Source organism: Pipistrellus hanaki (assembly GCF_964339955.1).
Source record: "Pipistrellus hanaki genome assembly, chromosome: 14".
Lineage (NCBI taxonomy): Eukaryota > Metazoa > Chordata > Mammalia > Chiroptera > Vespertilionidae > Pipistrellus > Pipistrellus hanaki.
In genome coordinates, this window is record NC_140516.1 from 35,558,783 (window position 1) to 35,580,797 (window position 22,015).

The following is a 22,015-nucleotide window of genomic DNA, read 5'->3' on the forward strand; positions in this document are numbered from 1 at the left end:
TCAGGAGCATATTAGGCTTTTGAGCAGGAGAGTGATGTGATAATCTGGCTTAGTTTTAACAAACTAACTGGCTGCTATGTTGAGAATAGGCTGGGAATAAGAGGAGCAGGAGTATTAGCACAAACACCAAGTTGGAAGCTGTTGTATTTGTCCAGGTGAGAGGTGAAGGTTGCTTGAACTGGGTACTAGTAAGTAGAGGAAGGGGAAAATGGTTTGGACTGTGACTATTTTAGATTGGTAGAAGATTGTGTAGGATTGATTGGTAGATCCAACATAATTTCCCGAGGGATTAATGTGGGGAGTTAGAGAAAGGAAATGAAAACTCTAAAGTTTTTAGTTTAAGCAATTCAAAATACAGAGTTAATTACCTTTACCCAAGATGGTAGAGTCTGTGGGAGGAGCTGTTTTGGAGAATATAAAGAATTCAGTTTTGATATTTTCCACATAGTAGGTACTCATTGTGAGTATAGTACTGCTGAATGTTAACCAAGGATATGAGACAGCTGCCCTGAGAAGAACTTTCTTTGTCAAGCTCGCATTGTTTATTGTGTGAGTTCTCACTTCATCAGCTTGATGTTTCTGTGTTGTTTGTATGTTTTCTTTTTTCTTTCTTTTTAAAAAAATATTTTTATTGGTTTCAAAGACGGAGAGAAATAGAAACATCAATGATGAGAATCATTGATTGGCTGCCTCCTGCACACCCTCTACTGGGGATGGAGCCCGAAACCTTGTCATGAATTCAACCCGGGACACTTCAGTCTGCAGGCCAATGCTCTATTCACTGAGCCAAACTGGCTAGGGCTGTTTTTCCATTTAAGATGTGTATATAGCCCTAACCAGTTTGGCTCGGTGGATAGAGCGTCAGCCTGTGGACTGAAGGGCTCCAGGTTCTATTCTGGTCCAGGGCATGTACCTTGGTTGCAGGCACATCTCCAATAGGGGGTGTGTAGGAGGCAGCTGATGGATGTTTTTTCTCTCACCGATGTTTCTATCTCTCTCCCTCCCTCTCTCTAAAAAAAAAAAAATCAGTAAAATATATTTTTAAAAAAGATGTATATATGCTTTATGCCAGGAACTGTTTTATCTGATTTTTCAAATAATCTTCATGAAAACATTGTAAATATATTATTGTCATGCATGTTTTACAGATTAGGCATTGAAAAGGAATTTGCCCAAGGTCACAATAGCTAGTAAAGGTAGAATTAGGATTCATATCCACAGAGTTTGGTTCTAAAGTTTGTGTTCTAAACTGCTATGCAATGGTTTTTTCCTTTTTATCATCCCCCATTGATATATTGTAGTCATAAATGGAGAGAGGGGATTCAACCAAAAGTCCTGAAGCTTATTTCAAGGCATTTACACATAGAGGTTGTCTCTAGCTTTAATAAGAGTTATGGTTATATTTTCATATTATAAAATAAAGTGAGTAAAATGAAATAAAATGAACCTATGAGGCTGCAGGTGCTGATACAAAGCTCTAGAAATTATATTTTGATGTGCTCTTAACTTAGGCAGGGTTTTATGTGAAACCTTCTGGAATATAATGGTTATCTAAGTTGGAAAATATCAGTACTACATCTTTATGATCTGTCTACATGTCTGCTATGTTGCAAAAAGTATTGGTTTGGGATTTATGAACTGATGATATTTGGGATACTCCATATATTCTGTTTAATATTGCTTGAGCTGCTTGACAGTTAATGTTGAAAATCCTTAAGGAGCTGTCTGGCCTTTTTGCATTCAGGTATTGGTTTTGCTCCATTTGACTGAGATTGTCATTGCCCCACAAGGCAGGGTAGCTTTTTAGTTCAGAGTCCTCTTTAATAATCTGTGACCTTTACAGCTGTCGTTTTGAAATGATATATCTTGTAAAGTGTTTTAATCATTTGTTTTTCCCTGCGGGTATAATTAGACTGTACAGGGTGACTATGATAGTGGCTGGTTTTCGAGCATTGAGAAAATAGGTTTTACAGATAACTTTTTTAGGTTATCAGTATTCTTGGTGAAGACCACCACAGTGTAGAACAAAACTGTATTTCTAATTCTCTTTGTTGGTGTTTGTGAGTCATCAACACAATTCTTTAAAAAAGCTTACAGCTTTTTCTGTTGGAGATAGAGAATATGCAACTGTTGGTATTTTACTGAATGCAGGTGCAAGTTAATTGTCCCAAAGATCATATATAACAAATACTATTCCAGATATATAAGAGAGAAGTAAATTTATGACAAACAAAAATACTTAATTCTCTCATGGAACCTACTTGAGAAAGGCTGGGCTCTAGTCTGTTTTTGTAAATTCCAAGAGCTAATGTGTGTGTGTGTATTTTGTAAAAGGTTTTTTTTTTGTTTGTTTTTTTAAAGGCAGGGGTAGAGGCTGTATATGACATGCAACACCTAAAATATTTACTGTCTGGACTTTTACAGAAAAGGTTTGTCCAAGTCTCCTAAGGAGAATACCCAAATTTGAAACCCAGATTCTTTTTTTTATACATCTTTGACTCAGTATCTGACTGTAAATGGAGCATAGTAATAGTACCTATCTCAGAATTATTAAGATTATATATAATAATGTCAAGTTTTACAATATAGCTTAATGAATGTTATCACAGTAGATTTAAAATGCAAAATAAATGATAATGGTATTTACATGTGCTGTTATGAATATGGTATGTAGCATATATCAAATCTGTTCTGTTGTGATGTGATGCAGTGGCATTTCAACTGAGAATACTAGCTAGTATTCATAGTACCATAATTTATAGACTCTTATTAGAGGGGAAGTTCCTCTTAAAAACTAACTTGTTACCCATTAAATGTTAGCACATTTTAGTGTTTAGTAAATCATTTCTCAAGATAGTCTCTCTTTTTCTCTTTCTCTTTCTCTTTCTCTTTGAATAGCACTAATTTGATTATTTTTGTTTAATGAACTGACTTTGTCTTCCTATAGAATTTTCTCTGAGTTTTGATGTCCTAGAGAAGCAGTTCTCAAATTTCTGGTCGTTGAAAATGCTTTGAAGAGTTACTATATTAAAAATTTCTTTGAAAATAACAGTCAGCCTATTACATACTTTTTATTTATTTTAATTTTTCAATTAAGTTGACATTGAATATCATATTAGTTTCAGTGACATTGAAAATTATATTAGTGGTTAGTTACTTAAATAATTTATGAAGTGATATCCCAATAAATCTCATACTCACCTGGCACTGTACATAGTTATTATAATATTATTGTCTATATTCCCTATGCTATACTTTATATCTCATGATGGTTTTGTAACTGCCACTCCCATTTGGTTATTATCAGCCTGTTCTCTAATCTATCACATTTTAAACAATGTTTTAGTAAGGAACATTGTTTTTACATTTTACAAATATGCAAATATTTGTTCTAATATTTCTTGATTTAATATGTTCCCCTTAGTGATATTTATTTATTATTTATTGTTTAATCTTTGCCTGAGGATATTTTTTCATTGATTTTTAGAGGGTGTGGAAGGGAGGGGGAGAGCCAGAGAAAGAGAAACATTGATGTGCTAGAGAGACATCAATTGATTGTCTCCCTCACGCATCCCACCCAGGGTCAGGTATCGAGCCTGCTATCTAGGTACATGCCCTTGGCCAGAATTGAATTTGCTGCCCTTCAGTCTATGGTCAAACCAGCTAGGGCATCCCCTTAGTGATTTTAAAGATTTTGTCATGTGTCTTTCTAGTCCTTTATACTTACTGTTCTTGAATGACATTGGATTTTAAGGATCCATTCATTACTATATAGTAGAGATACCATTTAGTGTACAATTCTCTTCCCAAATATATCCAACTATTTGGGTGTTCTTTTAGCTGTAATAAACACACTTTTAGTTATTGTAGAGTCAGAAGATTATATAAAGATTTTTTTCCCCTTAAGTGTATTAACAATGTACTTGAATGTACTAACTTGAAAGTACTAACATCTATTTTGCACAGTCTTAAGATATTTTACCTGAACTGTTTATGTAGTCTTATGCCATCTGTAAATTCTCCTCTGCATCTCTCTCTGAGCACTTGTAAAGTTAGACTAAATTTTGCTGAAGTATTCTAGTGCTTACACTTCTCCTGTCAAAAGTACCTGTTTGTTTACTATCTGTAGCCAAGTAACCCTATATTATTTTCCTCAGCAAATAGAGAACCAAAGAAATGGCAGCAGTATTCTGAAAATATAACTATTAATTCCAGCTATAATAGACAGGGCAAGAAAATTGTGACACAAATGGATTGACTTGATCATCCCGGTTCACAATGTGGTTCATGGATTCCACTTGTGGTTCCTGAGACCCTTTCAGGGATCTGTAAGGTCAGAATTATTTTCATGATGGTATTAAGATGTTATTTATCCTTTGCACTGTGTTGATATTTGCACTTATGTTGCAAGAAAGTGGTGGTTCAAACTGCTGATGCAGACAGCTGGTGCACAAATCAAGGCAGTGGCACCAAACCACTGGAGTACTCATTATAGCCTTCCACTGCCATACACAATAAAAAATGCCATTTTTACCTAAAAATGCCCTGGATGAGGTAGTAATAAGCATTGTTTTTACTAAATGTTGACCATTGAGTACACATCTTGTTAGTATTCTATGTGATGAAGTGGAAAGTACGCATAAAAGTACTCATGATTGAGTATGAGCTAAACTAGGTGTTTGTTTTTTTTCATAGAATACCATTTTACTTGGAGAAAATGTTCGACAAACTATGGTTATAAGTGATTTCTGTGTGTGTGTGGAATTCACATAACTCAGTGAACTTTCCATATGGCCAATACTTGATGTCACAAATCAAGCATGGGTCAGGGATCCTTTCCAAGGGCAATATAGACCAATGGATTATTTTGTAGCAAAAATTTTACTTTTAAATTAACATAGAAAATTCACCATTTTGTCTAGGAATTTTATTACATGTATAAATTTGTGTATCCAGAATAGCTCCATCACCTTCAACAACTGCCTTGTGCTCTCCTTTGTAATCATCCTTCTCCAAGCCTCTGGCAACCTCTCATCTTGTCATCATCACTATGGTTTTGTCTTTTTGAGAATGTATGTTAAATGACTCACATAGAATGGAACCATTTGAGACTGCCTTCATTCTCTCAGCATAATGCCTTTGAGAGTCCCCGAAGTTGTATCTTTCAATATTTGTTTTTTATTTTATTTTTAATATATTTTTATTGATTTCATAGAAGGAGAGAGGGAAAAAAATAGAAATATCTTTGATGAGAATCCCTGATCGGCTGCCTCCTGCATAATCCCTACTGGGTATTGAGCCCATAAACCTGGGAAGTGCCTTGACCAGGAATGGAACAGTGAGTGACCTGGTTCATAGGTCCACGCTCAACACTTGTTATTTTCCTTTTTAGCCATCCCAGTAAGTATTAAGAGATACCTCGTGGTTAAATTCATTTTGCATTTACTTTGAGCCACACCAGCCAGGCTCAATATTTTTTTTAAATTAAAGTAAAATTAACTTAATAAATTTACATTTGATCATAGCCTAAAGGACAAGAAATGATATTTTAACTATTTTAAATTGTGTAAATCAGTAGCTTTTAGAACATTCAAATGTTGTACAGTAATCATCACTATCCAATTTCCTGGCATTTTATCACATCAAAGAGCTATTCTGTACCCATTACAGGCATACCTTGGAGATATTGCAGTTTTGGTTCAGGACCACAGCAACAAAGTGAAACCGAGCTGCACAATTTTTTTATTTTCCCGGTGTATACTCTATACTATAGTTCAGTGGTCGGCAAACTGTGGGTCTGTTGATTAATGAGTTTGCCAACCACTGCTGTAGTCTATTGTCTAATAGCATTGTTGAAAAGAGCAATGCACATAATTTAAAAATACTTTATTGCTAAAAAATTATAATCATCAGCTGAGCCTGTTGGAAAAATAATGCTGATTGACTTGCACGATTCAAGGCTGCAACAAACCATCAATATGTAAAAAGCAAAATGCAGTACGTATCTTTGAAGTACAGCAAAGCATAGTGCAATAAAGTGAGGTATGTGTCTACATAGTCACTCCCTATTTTCCCTCACCCATCCACTAATATTCTTTCTGTTTCTATGGATTTATCTATTCTGAACATCCTAAATAATAAAGAACTAATATGCTAATTAGACCAGACGGCAGAATGACCTTCCAGAACTACTTTCTAGAACGACCAGTGGCCGGGGGTTGGGGTGGGCAGGGCCAGTGAGCCTGCACTGCCAGGCCAGCCATGGCTGTTTGGGTGCCTCCGCAGAGGCAGGATGAGGCACGACTGCAGTGCCTGAACCTTCTGTGGCCCCCTCCTCCAGCTGGCCTGGCCCCTGATTGCCCCCCGCCACACACACACACGGGGGGTGGGCGGTGGGACCAGCGCTAAGGAGCAGGGAGCCCAGCTTCTGGTTGAGCAGTGCTTCCCCCCAGCTCAGCCAGAAGCTGGGCTCATGGCAGGTGAGCGCAGTGGAGGTGGCGGGAGCCTCTCCTGCCTCTGTGGTAGGCGGGTGGTTAGAATCGAGGAGTCCTGGACTGCAAGAGGATATCCGCATGCTGGCTTAGGTGGACATTCCCCAAGGGGCTCCCCCCAACCCCCAGTGCATGAATTTCATGCACCAGGCCTCTAGTTTCATATAAACAGTCATACAATATATGGTCTTTTGTATCTGATTTCTTTCATTTAGCATAGTATTTTTGAGATTCATCCATGTTGTTGTACACATCAGTACAGTAGGTCCTTGGTTACATTGGAGATTCGTTTCTACAGTGCGATGTATTTTTGCCATAATTCAGAACCTACCTACATAGCACTTATATATTGGGTCGGCAACTAAGTAATTGCGGATTTTTAAACAATTTTTTCATGGAACTAAATAACTTTATTCTGTAATGTATTGCCCATTTTGATCAATGACCTTTTGCCATCTTTCAGGCAGCATCATAATCCCACGTTCAAAAAACTTCTGGTTTTTATTAGCAAAAAACTGAATCAGGTACGATTTGACATCATCATCATTATTGAAATTTTTACCATTCAAGGAGTTTTGTAAAGATCAAAAAGTAATCAGATGGTGCAAGGTCAGGACTATATGGTGGATGTGGCAAAACATCCCAACCAAGCTCCATTAATTTTTGCCGAGTGACCAAAGATGTGTGTGGCCTTGCATTGTCATGATGGAATACAACACCTTTTCGATTTGTCAATTCGGGCCGCTTTTCTTCAACTGCATTGTTTAATTTCATTAGTTGTTCAATGTAGACATCAGAATTGATCGTTCGGTTGGGTGGTAAGAGTTCAAAGTAGACAATTCCTTTGTAATCCCACCAAACTGATAACAAAACCTTCTTTTGATGAATATCAGCTTTTGATGTTGTTTGAGTTGGTTCACCTGGCCTGCTCCACGATCTTTTCCGCTTGATATTGTTGTAAACAACCCATTTTTCATCGCCAGTTATCAGTCGTTTTAAAAATGGATCATTTTCATTATGTTTCTTTAGCAAATCGCAGCTGCTAATGCGTTGCGTTAACTGTGATTCTTTCAGTTCGTGAGAAACCCATGTATCGAGTTTTTGAACATAGCCAAGTTGTTTTAAGTGATTTTCAATGCATGTATGTGATACATGAAGCTTCTCTGCAATCTCACGTGTTGTACTGTGACAGTCTGAATTGATTATTGCTTTGATTAGGGCGTCATCAACTTCAACTGGACGACCAGAGCGTTTTTCATCTTTGAGTGAAAAATCACCAGAACGAAATTTGGCAAACCAATTTTGACACTGCCGTTCTTTTAAGGCTTCGTCACCATAAACAGCACATAACTTTTTATGAGCTTGCGATGCGTTTTCCCTTTGCGGAAATAAAAAAGCAAAATATGACGAAAATGTTCCTTTTGATTTTCCATTTTTCAACGAACGCCAAACGAAAACTACAAAACAGATCAAAAAACTTTTTTTACTGATTAACAGCTGAATAGCCAACTATCAAATAACAAAATGTGTTTTACATTTGTACTACGTCTGCAAACCTAAAAATTCAACTGAAGCCATATATGTGTGAAACCCGCAATTACTTAGCTGCCGACCCAATAGTTCTCTTAATATAGCTCTTTACTTGGAGCACATACACAGCAGTAGTAAAGTGAAACAACAAAAATTTAAAAATTTAAAAGAAACAGTTCCTGACCTTTACTTGTAAATATAGCACATATGTACATATGTTGAAATGACAGAACTTTTTTTTTTAATAAAGAAGTGGGAGATGCCGATGTAACCATGAAACGACATATGTTGAGTCTGACATAACCTGAGGACTGCCTGTATTTCATTACTGTATTAATCAACTCAGGCTGCCATAACAAAAGGTTGGATGACTTAAACAGCAGGTATTTATCTTCTCATATTTTTGGAGACTGTAACCCCCAGACCAAGGCTCAGTATAGTTGGTTTCTGTTGAGTACTCCTTTCCTGGCTTGTAGATACCCACTTTCTCACTATGTCTTCCCATGGCCTTTCTTCTGTGGTTGGACAGCAGGGCTTTTTCATTGTTCTGTAGTTATTAGTGTGCAAGTCTTCTACCCTCTTGGATAAATTTATTCTAAGTACTTTATTCTTGCTGTTATTCTTTATTCTAAGTGGGATTATTTCCTTAATTTCAGATGTTCATTGTTAGTGTATAAAAAGATAACTGATTTTTGTATGTTCTTGTATCCTGCAATCTTGTTGAATGTAGTTTTTCCGTGGACTGTCTAGGACTTTTTTTCTTTTTTTTTAATCTTCACCCAAGGATATTTAGAGATATTTTTGTTTTTTGTTTTTAATTTTCCTTTTTTAAATTCTCATCTGAGGATATTTTTTTCCCATTGATTTTTAGAGAGAGTTGAAGGAAGAGGAAAAGACAAAGAGAAACACTGATGTGAGAGAGACACATCTATTGGTTGCCTCCGGCATGCCCCCTATCAGCGCCAGGAGTCTGCAACCAACGTACATGCCCTTGACCAGAATCGAACCCAGGACCCTTCAGTCCGCAGGCCAATGCTCTATCCACTGAGCCAAATCAGCTAGGGCGGGATATGTTTTTTTTGAAATTTTTTTAGAGAGAGAGGAAGGGAGAGAGAAGGAAATATTGATTGGTTGTTTTTACTATGTGCTCTGACCAGGAATGAAACCTGCAACCTTTTGGTATAGGGGACAATGCTCCAACCAACTGAGCCACTCAGGCAGGGCTAGGATTTTCTGTGTATAAGATATATTTGCAAAAAGAGTTAGGTTTAGTTTTTGCTTTTCAATTTGGATGCCTGTTATTTCTTTTCCTCTTACCTAATTGCACTGTCTAGAACTTCCAAACAATGTTGAATAGAAATGGCAAGAGTAAATATCCTTGTCTTGTTCCTCATCTTAGTAGGAAGCTTTGTATTCTATTATGTTAGTTGAGTTTTTCATAGATGGTCTTTATTATGTTGTGAAAGCTTCTTTCTATTTTTAAATTGTTGAGTGTTTTTATTATGAAAAGGTTTTGGAATTTGTGAAATGCTTTTCTGTCAGTTGAGATAATCATGCTATTTTCTCCCTTTCGTTCTATTAACATGATGATTAATTCTTTTCAATTGATTGATTTTGTATGTTGGACCATCCTTGCATTACTGAGATAAATAAATCCATGGCCTATAGTTCTCTTAATATTCTGTTGAATTTGGTTTGCTAGTATGTATTTTGTTGAGGATTCTTGTATCTATATTAATGACGGATAATGGTATGTAGTTTTCTGTTCTTGTGAAATCTTTATCTTTGGTATCAGGGTAAGGTACTCTCATGGAATGAGTTAAGGAAATATATTTTCCTCTTCTACTTTTTCGGAAGAGTTTGCGAAACATTGATGTTATTCTTTAAATGTTTGTCAGCATTCATCAGTGAAGCCATATGGCCCTTGGCTTTTCTTTGTCAGGGTTTTGTTTTCTTTTGTTTGTAATCCTCACTAGAGGCTATTTTTTCCATTGATTTCTAGATAGAGTGGAAGGGAGGAGGGAAACGTCTGAAAGCACACTACATCAGCTGCCTCTTGCACACCCCCTACTGGGGATGGATGCCCGTAACCCAGGCATGTATCCTGACCCAAAATCAACAGGCAGCTTTTCAGTACACAGGAGGACTTGGTCAGTTTTTAATCTCTGTTTTAATCTCTACTTGTTACAGGTCCATCAGGCTTTTTTATTTCTTGTTGAGTCAGTTTTGGTAGTTTGTTTCTAGGTATTGCCTAGAAACATCTGTGTGACTATATGTTGGCAGACACTTGTTTATAGTTTTTTTTAAATTAAATATAGTTTTATTGATTTCAGAGAGAAAGGGAGAGGAAGGGAGGGAAGAAAGGAGAGAAAGAGGGAGTGAGGGAGGGAGGAGGAAGGGAGGAAAAAAAACAGAAACATCAGTGATGAGAATCATCTATTGGCAGCCTTCTGGGGACCTAGCCTGCAACCCAGGCATGTGCCCTTGACTAGAATTGAACCTGGGACCCTCAGTCTGCAAGCCAATCAGTCTGCAGGCCAATGCTCTAGCTCAGTGGTTGGCAAACTGCTGCTTGTGAGCCGCGCTTTGCCATGCTGTTGACTAATGAGTTTGCCAACCACTGCTAAGGCATTACCCTTACCCAGAAGTTTTGACTTCAGGTTAAAGACATTAGCACATTATTAAAATGTTTTTTAAGTGTTTTTCCTTAAACAGTGGTCAGCAAACGCATTAGTCAACAGAGCGGCAAACCGAGGCTCACGAGCCGCATGTGGCTTGCGAGCCACAGTTTGCTGACCACTGCTCTAGCTACTCAGCCAAACGGCTAGGGCTATAGTATTCTTTTGCAATCCATTTTATTTCTGTAAGTCAGTAATGATGTTTCCACTTTGATTCTTGATTTTAGTATGGTCAATCTAGCTAATGGTTTGTCGATTGTGTTAATCTTTTCAAAGACATATTGTTTTTACTAATTTTTCATTTTCTACTCACTTTTAAAAATCTTTGCCCTATCTTTATTATTTCCTTTTTTAAAGTTGCTTTGTATTTAGTTTCTTCTTTTTCTAATTTTTAGGGTAGATAGTTATGTTTTTTATTTGTGATATTCTTATTTAATGAAGGTATTTACAGCTATAAATTTTCCTCTGAACACTGCTTTTGCTTCATCCCAGATGTATGTTTTGGGTTTTTTTGTTTTTTTCATCTCAAAGTATTTTATTTCATTGTGATTATTTCTTTGGCTCATTGGTTAAGAATGTGCTTTATTTATGAATTTCCCATTTTCTTGTTAATTTGAATTTCATTACATTAATTTTGGAGAAGGCACAAGGTATGATTTCCAACTTTTTAAAATTTTTGAGACTTATTTTGTGGTATAACATGTGGTCTACCCTGGATAATGTTTCATGTGTACTTGATAAAAATGTATATTCTGCACTTACTGAGTGGAGTGTTCTATGTATGTTTGTTAAATATAATTGACTTAAGTATTGTTCAAGTCTTTTATGTGGTTGTTTCATCCATTATTGAAATTGGGATATTGAAGTCTACAAGTATTGTTGAGAATTTCTTCCAATTCTGTTATTTTTTGCTTCCCGTATATTTTGGGGATGCATAAATGTTTTAGGTATGTAAATGTTTTTAATTGTTAAATCTTCTTAATTGACTTTTTATCATGTAATATTCTTTTTTGTCTATTGTAACAAGTTTTATATTAACACCTATTTTGTCTAATATTAGTATATCCATTCAATTTCTCTTTCAGTTTCCATTTTCATTGACTCTTTCTTTTCTTTCACTTTCAACCTCTTTGTGTCCTTGGATCTAACATGAGTCTATTGGATATAGTTGGCTTATGTTCTTTTTTCCAATCTCCCCATCTCTGCCTTTTAATTGGAAAGTAGAGGCTCAGTTCACGAAATTCATGCATGGGTGCAGTCCCTAGGCCTGGCCGGCTATTGAAGTGTGAGCATCTGGCGTGGAAGGGGCCCTATGCACCCTCCTCCGCCTTAGTCATCACGCCCGAGTCCCCACACCGAGATGTCGCTGTAAAGCTGTTGTAATATAATAGTCTCCTAATAATGCTTTCCTCATAATTAGTTATCCATATATTCACCTGGAAATTTTAAATAATAGAAATCTGATCATATTGCCTCCACTACCACCTAAATGTAAACCTAGTGGATTTGTATTAAATTCAAAATCCAATCTCCTCACCATGATCTTGTTTCTAGAACTCTGATCTTATCTCCTACTTTCAATCTTAGTTATTTTGCTCAGGTTATACCAACTTTCTTGCTGTTTCTCAAATATGTCTTACTTCACTCTATGTATTGCTTTAGTGTTGTGCCCTCTGCCTAGAATGTTCCTGTTCTGGATACCTACAAGGTTTGCTTCCTCATTTCATTCAGTATCCAAAAATGTTGCCTCCTTAAAAAATTCCCCTTACTCAGTCCCTACCTAGCAGTTCTCAGAGTTATCAGTCAGAGTTTATCAGGGTTTGTTGCTACCCCCTACTCTGCTATATTCTCCTGCTTCTCCTTATCACCATCCTTATCATTTGTATCATTTCTCTCCCCTGCCATAAAGTTTACAAGATAGGGACTTTTGTCTGTGTTATTCATAGCTGCATTCCTAGTGCCTGACTCATAGTAGACACAATACCTGTAGTCCACCAAGGAAAAGAGTCTTAGAAATAATAGAAATTCTTTTTGCTTCATTAATCTAAAAAACTAACAAACAAAAAGGCCAAAAAGGCTAGTCTCCCATATTGTATTGCATTTTTAGTATCTTTGAGAAAATATAATAAAAGGATATTATGAATTCAGTAATGCTTTTAAAAGAAATATGTATTTTGTTCACAACAAAATGTGTTCAGTAGAGTAGTGGTTGTATATGCAAGCACATTTTTTACTTAATTTATAAACAGTGCTCATATGGATTTACTGACCTTGTAATGGCTTGAGTTTCTCTAAGGAATTTTGGCCCATAGATTGTGAACTCGTTCGTGTAATTGACTCATTCCTAATCAACTTTAGATTTGCATTTAAATGGCTTCTTTTTAGCATAATTACTCTGCTGAAGACAGTTTGTTATCACTGGAAAAATGAACCAAAACTGCCCTTGGATTTTCAAAGAACTAAATTCATCTGAACTAGCTATTTACTATTTGTATGATTTTGGTTACTTAACATCTTAGAACCTCACTTATGGAATTAGATATGTAGACATAATTATATTAAATTATTTTGGTAATGTTCCAGCTATTCAATCCATATTTCTTTTTCTCCTTAATCTATTAATATCACTGTTGTATAGGACTTCATCTTTCCTAATTTATTTCTGTCTTTGCTGAAGTTACAGCTTTGCACACAGACAAAAGTATCCTGTCATCAATGTTGGTTGGCCAGCAAAGCAAGCCATTAATTATGTTCTGGTTTTAGTTCATAGATACAGGAAACTTGGTTGAGCTGGAGCAGAAAACTATCCTTTTTCTATCAGATATCAACTACCTTTCTGTTTTATTTCTATTTCTGTGGGTTTTCAACATGACAGTTACACAAAATGGAGCCATTATGGATTTCAAACCACTCATGTAAATATAAGGATATAGGAATTAAGAAAGTTGTGTTTGCATTCATCCAACAAACAGTATTGACTGCAGTTTAAGGAACAGGCTGATGTTAAAAAAAAACAAAAACGAATAAGCTTCATTTATTTGCTCAATATCTAGTGGATAAAGTGCCCCCAAAATTATAGTTTATAAGCAGTTCAACTTCACCACTGATGAAGATGTTCCTAACTTTGCCTGGGGCTTGTGGGATGAGATAAAGGATGCCTTAGAATTAAGTAGATTGAGGCTTGCAGGAGAACATTCTAGTCAGAGGACATGCTGTCCTTAAAAAGTATTATGTAATGACAAGAGGCCCAGTGCATGAAATTTGTGCATGGGCTGGGTCCCTAGAGGCTGCCAGCTGGGGCCTCCCTTCGTTCTGCGCCGCCCCCTGGTGATCAGCGCATGTCATAGCGAGCAATTGAATTCCTGAGGGGACACTTTGCATATTAGGCGTATATATAGATATAGATATATAGATTATATAGATATAGATATATAGATTAATCAGTCTGGCCAGAGCATAGTTTATGTGACAGAAAATAGTGGTAGGGGAGACTAAAAGTAGTTTGGGAGTAAGAGAGAACTCGGTGATATTGCATTTCATCCAGGAATGTGAAGTTCTCAATATTGTCAGTGGAAAGTCATAAAAGGTTTGGCAGGGCAGTATTCCATTATTTGGATATATTACATTTTACTTATCCTAGATTGCTTCTTAATACAAAATAATTAAAAATTTAGTTCTCTTAAATCACTCCTATACTTTATTCTTTGTTAAAGAAAAAAAAAAAAAAAAAGTAAGTGAACCAAACTATCATAACTTAGGAAAAAGGATAACAGGCCCACCCAGAGTGGCTCAGTGGTTGAGCATTGACCTATGAACTAGGAGGTCAGGATTCAATTCCCTGTCAGGATACATGCCCTGGTTGCAGGCTTGATCCCCAGGAGAGTGTGCAGGAGGCAGCCAATCAATGATTCTCATTGATGTTTATATCTCTCTGCTCCTTTCCTCTTTAAAATAAATAAATATATTAAAAAAAAAGAATAACAATAAATCCAAAGGAAATATAAAGATAATGAAACTTAGAATGAAAATTAATGAATTAGAAAACAAAGATATGGCCGAAACCGGTTTGGCTCAGTGGATAGAGCATCGGCCTGTGGACTGAAAGGTCCTGGGTTGGATTCCGGTCAAGGACATGTGCCTTGATTGCAGGCACATCCCCAGTGGGGGGTGTGCAAGAGGCAGCTGGTCAGTGTATCTCTCTCGTTGATGCTTCTAACTCTCTATCCCTCTCAATTTCTCTCTGTATAAAATCAATAAAATATATTAAAAAAATTTAAAAAACAAAAAAACAAAGATATAAAGATTAAAAAACAGTCAAAAGTGGATTTGGGGGAAGCGGGGGGGGGGGGGGGGGGGAGAGGGGGTTGGAAGAAATAAAACCTTCGAAAACAAACCTGGCAAGATTGATTGATTTAAAAAAACACACAAATATTGCCAAAATGAAGATTATAACTATAGGTAAAAGAGATTTAGGAAATACAGGATTTAGATAGAGGTCTGGATTTGGATGGGTTCCTTTGAGTATCAAAAGGGATTTATAGCAGCATTATTTCTAATAGCCAGAGGTGGCAGGCAACCCAAATGTCCATCAATGGATGAATGGATAAGCAAAATTTGATACATGCCTCAATGGAATGTTATTCAGCCTTAAAAAGAAAGGATCCTGCCCTAGCCAGTTTGGCTCAGTGGATGGAGCATCGGCCATCCTACTGGGGATGTGCCCACAACCAAGGTATATGCCCTTGACCGGAATCATATCTGGGACCTTTCAGTCCGCAGGCCTATGCTCTATCCACTGAACTAAACCAGTTAGGGCCTAATAAATTTCCTTTCAATGTGCATGAATCTGTGCACCAGGCCACTAGTTGATATAATAAAAACTGAATCCCTATATTAGTAAACTATATTTAACTAATACTGGTATAGTGCTTGCCACTTTTCCTATATATACATTTTTGATTTCAGAGAGAGAGAGAGAGAGAGAGAGAGAGAGGCATTAATGATGAGAGAGAATCATTCATCAGCTGCCTCTGGCACACCCAACAATGGGGATTGAGCCTCCAGCCCGGGCATATGCCCTGATCTGGAATCAGACCACGACCTCTTGGTTCTTCATAGGTGGACAATCAACCACCGAGCCATGCCAGCTGTATGTATATATATATCCCATATAATAAAAGCCTAGGTGGCATCACACTCTCTCGCAATGTCATCATAAGATGGCTGCCCTCACATCATCATCACAAGCTGGCTGCCTCAAAGATGACTGCCACAAGATGGTCAGCAGGGGAGGGCAGTAGGGGGCGACCAGGCTGGCAGAGAAGGGCAATTGGGGGCCAGCATGCTGGCAAGGGAGGGCAATTGGGGGTGAGATCAGGCTGGCAGGTGTGGGCAGTTGTGGGTGACCAGGCCGGCAGGGGAGGGCAGTTGGGAGCCATCAGGCTGGCAGGGAAGCAGTTGGGGGGTGATCAGGCTGGCAGGCAGAAGTGATGAGGGGCAAGCAGGCAGGCAGGCAGGCAGGCAGGTGAGTGGTTAGGAGCCAACAGTCCCAGATTGTTAGAGGGATGTCCACTTGGACATCCCCCAAGTGGTCCCAGATTGGAAAGGATGCAGGCTGGGCTGAGGGACACCTCCACCCCACCCCTCCACCCCCCCCACGCCCGCACAAATTTCGTACCCCGGGCCTTTAGTCCTATGTAAGAAGGAAGTAATAGGCAAATTGACCATCACACCCTCACAAAGATGGCTGCCTAAGACCAGGCCGGCAGAGGGGTTAGTGAGGGATGACCAAACATCTGAACAGCAGGCTGCGAGGGGCAACCAGGCTGGCGGGGAGGGCTGTGAGGGGCAACCAGGTCGGCAGGGGAGGAGCAGTTAGGGGTGACTTGGCAGGCAGGTAGGCAGGTGAGCGATTCGGAGCCAGCAGTCCAGGATTGTGAGAGGGAGGTCCTACTGCCGGTTTAGGCCTAATCTCCGGGATCCAACATCCCCAGACGGGTCCAGGATTGGAGAGGGTGCAGGCTGGGCTGAGGAGACTCCCCTCTCCCATGCATGAATTTTGTGCATCAGGCCTCAGTGTAGATATATATAGATATGTGTATGTATGTATATATATGTGTGCATATGCAATATTTTCTCCTTTTTTGAGGTCTTTGTTCTGAGTCATTTTTTACTTAGCTGAACTACTTTATGTAACCTACCTCAGAGTGAATGGCTGTCTTTCCAAATCAGAGCATATCTAATAATTTCTTTTACCCATGTCTATGAATAATAAATTAGGTACAAAAAGTTTGTTTTTTTACCCTCAGAATTTTGTGAACATAGCTCCATTGGCTTTTGGCATTTACGTTTACTGATAAAATAACTAACAGACTTTTTCCTCTTAGTTTAAGTAAAATTAAGTAAAGATTCCCCTTCTTTGGAGCTTTTAAATTTTTATTCTTGAAATTGAGTTATTTTACCAGGAGAGTTATATATGTATGTGTGCGCTTTCCCCCCCCCCAGGGATTCTGCCCCAGTACTTCTCAGAGCCCATTAGATAATGAAGACTCAAGACACTCTTTAATGTTAGGAAGTTTGTTTTTTCTTCTTCTCCTCCTCCCACCTAGTTTTTTCAATTTTCAATTTCTTATTTGTATTTATTGCCTTTCCTTGTTCTGAAAATCCTATTTTACAGATACTGAATATTACGTCCACTTCTCTCATCTTTTTCTCATGATTTATTTCTGTATCTTCAGATTCTGTATACATTATGAAGACATTCCTTAAGTTGGTTTTCTAAGTCACTAATTGATTGTATATTTTCCTACTCAGTACCTGGTTTTGGTTCTTTTGGCAGTTTTGTTTTTCTTTCTTTTGGGTTCTTTTTGGCAGTTTTGTTTTTCTTTTTCCCCTCCACCAAACATATTTTTCACTCTCTTTTTAGAGTAGCTTGCTTTAAAAAAAAAAAAAAATGCCATTTCTCCCTGGTCTCAGTAGAAATACTATTTATAATTTTTCTTCAAGTTCTAGTATACTTTTTTCTTCACTAATTATGTTTCAGCTTGTGCATTAGTTGTAATTATTGTTTCTCTTCAGTATATCTGGTCAAATTTTTTCATCACTTCTCATGCTGGGTTATTCCGAGGGTAATAAGTGAGCCAGGTTAGCAAATGGGTTTCTCAAAGTGCCTGGGCCAGGAACAGATGCTCAGAGAGAGAGGAAGAACTCTAAATGAATGTAGTTGTCCAGTGGTCGGATGGATTGCCTAAAGCAGAGATTGGCAAACCGTGGCTCACAAGCCACGGTTTGCTGCTCTGTTGATTAATGAGTTTGCCAACCACTGGATAGGGGCTTGATCACAAGTAACAACAATAGCCTATAATTATTGGAATGGAGAGTCTAGGTCAGTGGTTGGTAAACTCATTAGTCAACAGAGCTGCTCCCAACCACTGGCCTAAAGAAGAGGAGCCTGGTTTTTTATCATTACCTTTGGAAGTTCATGCGCATTTCTTTAGTTGCACGACATACTGAGATAGCTGGAACATCAATGAAGAGTTGTTAATTGTCTTATGTTATCTTGGGTAAAACAGAAAAGATTATAAAATCTGGTGCTTTTAATTACTTTTATTTTGGGGCTTACTTGGAGTTCAGTGTGATGTATGTCAGAAAGTAATAACACCCTGGAGTTATAAGCAAAGAATTCCAGATAATGTCAGTGCCATCTTTGCTTATTAGGACACTAAATGCCTGGTGCACGAAATTCATGCACTGAGGGGGGGGGGCTCCCCCTCAGCCCCGCCTACATCCTCTCGCAGTCCAGGAAACCTCAGGGGTGTCCAACTGCTGGCTTAGGCCAGTTGGCCGCTGCTCTTACCAGTCATGAGCCCAGCTTGCCAGTCGTGAGCCTAGGCACCACTCCTGTGAGAGCACGCTGACCACCAGGGGGCATTCTTGTGTTGAGCGCCTGCTCTCTGGTGGTCAGTGCGCATCATAGCGACCAGTTATTCTGGTCGTTCCACGGTAACGTCTCTTAGGCTTTTATTATATACTAGTAGATTAATAGGTGATTGTTACTAGCAGGTGCCTTTGAACTGATATTTTATGAAGTAAAAATACTCAGTTGAAAATTGAGCTCTTTTATACCAAGCATCAAGTTGTACAAAGTACCCAAGGGACCTTGATGCAAAAATTGCTAATTTTCTGATCTGCTCCTAGTTTTTCTTCAGCATCCTTTAGTTTCTCAAATTGCTAACTTGGTATCTCAGAGGAGAGGTTCCTAAAGCCCAGGAACCATTTTTCATTCAGTAATTTCTTCTTTATTTCAAAAGTACAGGCTGTGCTGCTTACCTTAGTTAGCTTGCATATGATATGTTCCTATCCTGTTAATTTTCATGACCTGCCTTCCCTCCTTCAGTTAGAAATGGAGAACAGATTCTGATTTAGATTGAAGAGGGAAACATGTGAAAAATATGTGAGAAATTTTAATCTTTTTTTTCCCCTTCCCAGAGTTTTCTGATTAAACCAGAAGCTCAAAATCAGACATATAAAGCCCTAGTATAAGAAACATTGTGGGAAACAGGAAGACCTTTCCATCTTTTCTGGAGCATTAATCTCAGTGAGGAGATGAGATACAAATGTATGAAAAATAAGACAGGGTTTAGATAGTCTATAACAAACTTTACTTTATAGAATATTTATATAGACAGTACTTTACACATGACAGAAAACATAAGGCAGCTGACATTTACTTAAAAGGAGGAAATGATATGTGAATTCTGAAGATGAAAAAAATTAGAAACTGAAGCTCCATGAGGGCAGGCATCATGTCAGCTCACCACTGCCTACTCAGTGCCAGCCACTGTCCCTGGTTGGCAGGCAGGCTCTTGGTTAATGTATAAAAATAAGCGAATATGTATTTTTAAGCAAGTTGAAGAGTGCCTTTAAGAAGATAATTTATTTGGGCAGAGATCAGATGCAAAGGCTTGAGAAAATATTAGGAGGTAGAAATGACTGAAGCTGTGAGAATGAGCAGGAAGGTTCTGTGAAACTGGCTGCTTTTTAACAGTAGGCTGGGGTCAAATTATAAGCTGCTTTGATTGCTGGATTTAGGAATTTGGGATTTGTTTTTTAAATAATGTAAACTTTTGTGAATAGATGGTAGCATTGTTAAAGTGTTGCTTCAGGAATGCAACCTGAAGACATAGTGCAGGCTGCAGTGAGGAAGAGTCTAAAGACCAGCTTTGAGACCAGTTGTAATGTTGGATAGGAATTCTTGGAGAGTGATCATGTTCAGTAAAATTATTAATATTTCTTTATATGTAATATATTACATAAAAGTGCTTTTTAAATCCTAGTGATTGAACATAATGACATGGCTATCTTTTTCAGTATTTATTTAATTTTCCATGACATTTTGTTATTGATCTTGTTGGCTTTTCTATGAGATCATGGTATAAATTTTGAATACATTTGTTCTTCCCTTATTTGCCTTTTGTTAATGTCAAGCATAGCACATGAGACAGTCCTTGTTGCTATGCAACTGTTAAATCCAATATTTAATATTAATAAAATTGAGTGGCATTAAGTTCAGTTAACAGAGGGTAGCAAAATACAGCTTTACAGTGTCAAATCAATAGTATCTGTGAGATTTAATGTATTGTTGCAGATATGAGCAAAAGAAAAGTGACTTTAGTGTTTTGATCAAATACTAGCTTTATGACCAGATTTTTTAAACTGATAAGAACAGATACTACACTTGATCTTAGCCAAAAGGCCGAGAAGCGATGACCAGATTTTTTGTTTCATTTCCTTCTTTCCCTTTCACTGCTTTTTGCTCTGTGATTTGATTTTTATTATTGTCTATTGTGTTATTGATGAAGTTTTTTTTTCTGTTTTCTTATTCTTTCAGGTTCCATTGTCTTTTGTAATTTTTAAAATTTGATCTTCTAAAGCTTTGTTTTATTTTTCTTTCCCAATATTTGTTCTTGCTGTATTTACATTTTTCCTTTTCAAGAATTTATGGTTAGCATACAAGTTTGAATTTGTTATGATTTCTTAAAAACCCAGGTGCAAGCAAATTAGATTTGCTCTTCAGGATAAGAGCCACCTGTAATCTCATTTAGCTATTTGCAGTGTGTACTTCGCACTTTCAAGATACTGAAATATTTGTAAAATCAATTCCTTTTTTTGGGGGGGGGGGGTAGGAGAGTTTTAGAGTTAGAGGCATCCTATAGCCTTTTTTTAAGGCTAGTGTTGGGAATATCTAGTTTGCAGAGATAGATTATATCTAGCAAGTCCTTTTCATTCTCTTACCTACCACTGCCTCTTCACTCTCAAAAACCTCAGTGCAACCCTTTCTCCTTTCTAGTGTGGGGAAGAAAGATCATAATAATTTAGTAGAAAATGTTTTAATTGTAGCAGGCAAACAATAAACAGGCATACATACTTCCCAGTTTCTTAAATATAATTTTGATGGGAAGGAACTAAGAATTTAAAAACCAATTCTAGTGGAAAATCTAGAATCTAAAAAATAGTGCAGAAAAATCAACTACAATGTAGATAACACAAACTCTAGAGATTACTCTTTAATTATGGCTTAATGCTAAGGACAAAGAAATTCCTAAAATTACAATGTTATTCTTATATCCAGATAAAATACTGTTCTCAGGGACCATCTTATCTGACCCCTTACCTTCCAAACCTTTTATGGTAATTGAATTTGTGGTAAGGAAATGCAACATGTGTGTGAACCTCAGGTATTCCCTGTCTATAGTAATTAATTAATTTCTGAGAGAGGAAGAAAGGGAGAGACAGAGAGGGAGGGCCATAAGGAAGGAAGAGGGGAGAGAGAGAGGGAGAGAGAGAAACATCATTTGTTTGCCTTCCACATGGACAGGACAGAAACACAACCTGGGTATGTATGTGTCTTAACCAAGAATTGAACCTACCACTGACAGACACTCCAACCAACTGAGCCACACCAGCTAGGGCCTGGCTATCCTATATAATAAAATCTAAAAAAAGAAGAAAGGAGAAGGACAAGGAAACATCAATGATGAGAGAGAATCATTGGTCAGCTGCCTCCTCCAAGCCCCACACTGGGGATCAGACCCTCAATCCAGGCATGTGCCCTGACCAGGAATTGACCTCTGGTTCATAGGTCCACACTCAACCACTTAGATACTGTGGCTGGGCTCCTTTTTAAATTCTTTATTAGAGAGTGGAAGAGAGGGGAGAAAAACACAGAGAAACCTCAATGTGAGGCGGACACATCAATTGGTTGCCTCCTGCATACAGCCAACTGGGCTTGGGATCCAACCTGCAACCTAGGTAGGT

The 22,015-nt window shown here is 37.7% G+C and overlaps 1 protein-coding gene across 13 annotated transcripts in view; it reads left to right on the forward strand.

Annotated features, from left to right (window-relative positions):
* Nucleotides 1-22,015, forward strand: part of LCOR (ligand dependent nuclear receptor corepressor) — a 90,270-nt gene that overhangs the window by 14,094 nt on the left and 54,161 nt on the right. The window lies entirely within an intron of this gene.